Here is a 6851-nt window from a genome sequence, read left to right as displayed (position 1 = left end):
TGGGGAAAACGCGGAGGTCTGATTCTGCAAGACACATCCACATCATTAATAAGTGATGCTAAGTGATCTGATTGCTTGTACTCACCTTCTCTTTAATTCTGAAACTGTTGGCAGCGCTGCTCCGAATGCTACGCACCGACCAGGCGGGTGTCACTTCTTCTTCGCTGCACGAGATCACCTGCGCGTGAACTACCAGTACATCTGCCGGGCTCGTATATACCCTCAAGAGTCTAGCGAGTCAAATGTGCGTCAAAAAAAGAAGGTCGTAATGAGTCGATATGTGCTTCATTTCGTGAGAGATTGTTATTAGGGTGTAGGGAAATTTCTAATTATAAATCATTCACTTTATATTTTTTCTCACATACATCGCTTTTCAATCTGGAAATACTCTTGCAATAAGACATTCACTGTATTCATTTCGTCCGAACGAAAATCTAAATTTTAATTTTACCCTCAGATTGCTGCTGGTCGAATGAGCCGTCGACAATGCAAGTTCCTTTCAGAAGTGTGATCATTAAGACACGCTAAAAAGTATATATAGGCTTCAATTGAACAAAAGTTAGGAGTTACTGGCTCTTCGTTGGCTATTAGCTGACAGGCGCAAATTACGTCCACAAACGAGAGCAGAGTCCCCCGCCCCCTTTTTTTTAAGTGTGAATACGCTTTATAAGCGACCCCAAACCATCCACCACCGTCGGCGGCGTCCGCAGTCTTCTCTCTATCTTTAAAAGAAAGAGGACATGGCGGGCCACAGCGCGACGCTCTACCGAATAAGCCACGGACGCGACGCTGATATCGGTGTCAGTAACGCGCCTTATATCTTTAATGCCGCTGCGCGCGTCCCCCTCCCCCTTCGCTCGCTCCTCCGCTATCCTCGCTCGCTGCAGCTGCGCGCGCACCCCTCTCTCTCGCGCGCCCTCCTTCTCTCTCAGTCTCCCGTCGAGAGCGGGTCGTGCGATGGATGTCCCGAAGGCAACGCTACCATCAACAACGAATGCTGTACAACCGTATGCCAGCACTGCACCCGTCGTTGAAGGTGACGGTACCGCGGTGGTTTCGCCGACGTTGGAAGACAAGGCGGCGCTGCGAAGGGCTCGTGAGACCGAACATAAGCGGGGGAAGCGTGCAGCGGATGCCGAACAGCGTTCTCGCGAGGCCGAGTACAAGCGGGCGAAGCGTGCAGCGGATGCCGAACTGCGCGCTCGCGAGGCCGAGGACAAGCGGGCGAAGCGTGCAGCGGTTGGTGAACTGCGCGCTCGCGAGGCCGAGATGAGGCGTTAGCATCGAGCCGCGAACGCGGCCCAAGAAGCGGAACGACAACGCAAGCGTCAGGCGGAGAAGGGCGATGATCTACCTGGCCCCGAACCTCTCGAGAGATGACGTCTTGGAGCAGATGGATGCGGCGATGGAGAGTGAGTCAGTGCGCGCGCGTCCCTCGGTTCCGATTGTGGTGGTGGGTGACTTTAACGTGGACGTTAGAAAGGACAACGGCTGGTTGGTTGACCACATGCTGAACAATAACTCGATGACGTGTCAGTCTCTCGAGTTTCCGACCACGATCAACGGTGGCTTCATAGACTTGGCGTTCAGTAGGAACTGTACGGTCCGCTCCGTCTTGCCGGATCCGCTCACCGTACATTTCTCAGATCACAAAGCGCTGGTACCAACCGTGAGCTACAACGATAACACGAATAGGTGCTAATCTGTAGTGTAATTTGTGTGTGTGTGTGTGACGCGCTCGCGATGTGTGCATTTAATGCATCGTACGAAAATCGTGAAGTGTAAATAAATAATACTTCGTATATAATGTATCTGTGTTCAAATGCTTCATGACAAACAACACTTAGGTTCATTAATTAGACTTCAATCATCATCATCAGTAATAAAACTCCCAAGCATTTCCCCGAGGGTGAACATGGTTAAGTGCGAATGCACGGGGTGATGCTATGAGGGGGAGTAAAGTTAAAATCGGTTGGCATTCGCCACGGAGATAACGTAAACTCCCCCGTGTGATCAAATTGCAATTCCCAGGAACCATTACACCATAAAGGCACCATAGTGTGAATAATAAATATAATAGTGCGAATTAATAAATACCCCTCATAGCATCACCCCGTGCATTCGCACTTAACCATGTTCACCCTCGGGGAAATGCTTGGGAGTTTTTTTCCCCTGAGGTGGGCTACCGTACCAGCCGCACTCTTTTTTTTTTCATAAAAGCCTGATTCTGATGAAGTGCTGCAAGACAGATGCTTTTAAAGCAGCAGCTACTAAATTTATGATTCCACCTAAGAACAACCCAGACACTCTATTCGGAAACATCGGTGCTCTCGGCGCCAGCGCGTAGTGAACCAGTATGCATTTTGCGCCTCTGGTTATGGCGGCACAAAAGGTTCGCATGGAAGCGCGTTTCCTGCTCCATAATTCGCCACCCAAGCGTTTTGTTGAAGTACTATTGCTAGATTACTCAAGACACAGTAGACTTAAACGTGCCCATATGCGGGATATTGGGCAGTCCAGTATTTTTTTTTTACCCCAACTATGGGAATCGAATGCTCGATTACTAGCTACCATCACTGTTACGTTGGCAAAGCCTACAATTCATTTAAATTATCAGACTCAATAATAAAAGTGGAGCATTTCATGGCTACTGCAATCATGCTGCGCGTTTCTATCCTAGTAATCTATCTATCTATCTATCTATCTATCTATCTATCTATCTATCTATCTATCTATCTATCTATCTATCTATCTATCTATCTATCTATCTATCTATCTATCTCTCTATCTATCTATGTATCTATCTATCTATCTATCTATCTATCTATCTATCTATCTATCTATCTATCTATCTATCTATCTATCTATCTATCTATCTATCTATCTATCTATCTATCTATTCGCCTATGATTTTTAGCTCTCCTGGCCGTTTCAATAATAGTATCGATACCAAACTTGGTACGGCTTTCCTTGTCTGTATGAAGACAATATTTGACTAGTAATGACATGAAAATCACGGCATGGATGTCATGAATGTCACGATTTACATTTCACGGTCACGCAGCTCTTGCGGTAGTTCCTTTCAAATGGCATGTTGCAAAACTGGTATGGTACGACATAATTGCATGGGGAACACAAGCCATACATTTTAAAATGAAAATCATGACATGCGTGTCATGTAACAACATGTCTACAGGCCAAGCTCGTGATGCGCTTGCGGTTGTTTCGTTAGCGTCATATATACCAAGTTTGGTATAACAGTACGTGATTGAATGACGAAGGTAAGTGACTGGTGCAAACATGATAATCATGAGATGCGTGTCATGTAAGAACATGAATACACGCCACGCTAATGATGCGCTGGTGGTTGTTTAGCTAGCTTCACTTATAGATGGGACGTGAATAGGCGGTGAAGGCATGATACTGGTGCCAACATAATGAACATGACATGCATGTCATGTAACAACATGACTACATGCCTGGCTCATGATGCGCTCGCAGCTCTTTCGCTAGCTTCACATATACCAAATTCCGTATTACGTGACACGAACGGACGACATAGGTAAATGACACATGCAAACATAGTAATCACGACATGCGTGTCATGTAACAACTTGACTACTTGCCCCTCTCATAATGCGCTCGTGGCCGTTTCGCTAGCTTCACACATGTCAAATTTGGTATTACGTGACGTCATTGAATGTCGAAGGTATGTGACTGGTGCAAACATGATAATCAACATGCAACATGTGAGAACATGACTACTTGCCACAGTCATGGCGCCAATACATTTCGACGTGACGCGGCGCGCGTGCTCACCTGCGTTCATTTCGTCGCGTCACGCCGGCGCTGCCACGCCAGGCGCCGGTCCTGCAATACACTCGCAGGCACGCGCCGCGCTGCGTTGCTTTTTCGCATGCGTGTTTCAGCGCGTCCGGCGTCCCTCCGTTACGAATAAGGAAGACGCAGTGTTGTCTGGGTAACGCATCGGCACGAAATGCAGCATGTCGCGATTCGCACCGGTTGCCGTCGGGCGGCGCCGATGGACGCTGGTCTCGCCGGTCGCTCCTTGCGTCAGACTATTGAGTGCTCGCGTATTGCTAACATAGCATCGCTGTACCCAGCGTGTCAACGCTACACTGGAGTATATGGGGCTCTTCATGATGCGCTCGTGGCCGTTTCGCTAGCTCCACATATACCAAATTTGGTGTCAAGTGACGTCAATATATAGCGGAAGTATATGACTGGTGCGAACATGATAATCCCGACACGTGTGTCATGTAAAAACATGACAATATACCACGCTCATAGCGTGTTCGCCGTCATTTCGCTAGTTTCAAATATACTAAATGTGGTATCACGTGACGTGAATAGATAACGAAGGTAAACGACACATCCAAACATGATAATCATGACACGGAAGTCATGCGGCATCATTTACCTCGTGACGTTCTGCTGACTTTAAAGTGACATATAAACCTTTCTCATTCGTGCTTCGCATATCATCGATTCCCACTGGGCGTAGGATCTGCCAATTTTTTTTCTATAAGACCAAATATGAAATAAAAGCATACCTCAGACGGAAAATCATCTCACTATTTCTTAGTGCGAATGCGTTCATTCAAAGAAGTCTCGCTATCCCCCGCGAGGTCGCAACTGATCTGTATGTGCTGTTTAACGTCCCAAAACCGCCATATGATTATGAGAGACACTGTAGTGGAGGACTATGGAAATTTCGACCACCGGGGGTTCTTTAACTTGTACCTAAATCTGAGCACAGGTGGCTACAACATTTCCGCCTCGATCGGAAATGCAGCCTCCGCAGCCGGAGATCGATCCCGCGACCTGCGGGTCAGCGTCCAAGTACTTTAGCCGCTAGACCACTGCGGTGGGGTGCAGCATTGCACCTGATGTAATAAATAGAGAATACTATTACTACTATACATACATCCTGGATGCACGACCTACGGATTAAGCAGCGCCGCCCCTTAAATTGGACCAAAATACTGTATCTGACAGTGGCTACCACATCGAAGCACTTTGTGTCTTCTGTTACAACCTACCCTGTGTACAGATGTTGGTTTTTGCATATGCATTGCCTATCGTAGTTTTAAAGAGAGCAGCTGGGCTGCATTTTGTGACCATAAATTTCGTTAGGTTGCAATCGAAAATGCTTTCTTTATTGAGAGTAGAGTACACAAAAGGTATGGTTGATGCCTTCATCACTATAATCGGTGTAACACAAAAATTAGAGTCTTCAAAGAACTAGATGATTGGTTGATACATCAGACACTGTTAGCGCTCCATTTATCGTTGATGCAACGACGTTGGCTTAAGTCCATACCGACGACTAGCGTCCATGATCAACATTAAACCTTCTATTGTGATAGCAATTATATGGACACTCTCAGCTGGGTTTTTCTGCCAGCATTGATGTGAGTTGCCGTATATGTATACGTACCTACATATATGAAAATGCAAGAAAAAGAAAGCCCATAAAAAGACTCCGGAGAACGGAATCGAACTTGCGTCCTCTAAATAGTGAGTGAGAGGCGTTAACCAGGGAGCCACCGAGGATCCCGTCTGTCACCGGTCTGATGGCAAGCTATTTATATCTACTACTTACCCCTGCTCATGGGCATCTCGGAGGGAATTGTCGAGTTTTCAGCATTATCAGCAAGATGGCGCGATGAGCGCGCGTCGGCACATCGCGCGGCGGCGCGCGCTATAATCTCCCACACATACTTGGCCCCGCTTAGAGGAGAGTAGCGACGCTTCTCACAAGTCCCTATCTCCGGTGGAGAGAATCGTACGTCTCGGCTGGCCTCTGGCTTTACCTGGAACGATTCTGTTGAAAGTACCGGGCGCACAAAGGTCACTGCCGTCTTTGCAGTCTCCGTTTGCGAAAAGCACGTGCTTTTCAGACACAACGAAGTAACAACTGAGACGCTTATTTGCGTGCTGTACCTGTGAGCACGTTTCGGACGTCGTTTCTGCGTGAGAAACGTGAGGCACGTTTCTATCTCGTCATTTTGCGCGTAACCTTCAAATTTGTTGCTGTTGCGTTCATTGCTTCGCCTTTGCGGCAAAGCTGGGACTTTTTTTTTTAGTTGAAGGATTTGACATACTTAGGCGTATGGTTAATCAACCACGCGAAATTTGCATGAACAAGAACAATGTTACTCGATATGCCCTCAATCAAAGCGTCATCGTTTGAGCATACAATTCCGAAGGTGTGCGCTTTTCCGTAATAAGGTAACCTGCGCTTTTGCTTTTGCGTATACTACACAACGCTACAGCAATGCTATATTCCCCTCAGCTTAGCCTGTTGGCGCATTTTAATCCAGACGACTCACGTTCATAGTCATTAAAACCTTTTGAGGTAGTTGAAGTAGTTAACACAAACCGGAATACGGCGTTAACAAGATCATCGCAACCACCGTTGCTCTATATGCGCTCATTCAAGGCGTCGTCATTTTAAGAGCAAAAACAAAATGGCAGCATATCCTCGGAGTGAATGACGGAGAGAGGGGTGAAGCATCCGTTCGTCCATTCGTTCTTACTTCCATCCGTCCATGCGTCCGTCTGTGTAACCGTCCGGGCGTCCATTCGGCCGTCCGTGCGTGCTTGTGTTCGTGCGTCCGCACGTCTATCTGTGCGTCCGTCCCTGCGTTCGTCAATGCATCCGCCCCTGCGTCCGTCCATGCATCCATTCGTTGGTGCAGCTATCCGTGAGTCCGTCCATGCATCTGTCTGTGTGTCCGTTCGTCCATCTATTCAACACTCCAAGTACCACCATCTCGCCTCTTTTCATCATATATTCTGCATATGCACCGCCATCCAGCGGACAT

Source organism: Rhipicephalus microplus, chromosome 3 (assembly GCF_043290135.1).
Source record: "Rhipicephalus microplus isolate Deutch F79 chromosome 3, USDA_Rmic, whole genome shotgun sequence".
NCBI lineage: Eukaryota > Metazoa > Arthropoda > Arachnida > Ixodida > Ixodidae > Rhipicephalus > Rhipicephalus microplus.
The sequence above is the reverse complement of the archived record's forward strand: the minus strand, read 5'-3'. Positions refer to the sequence as shown.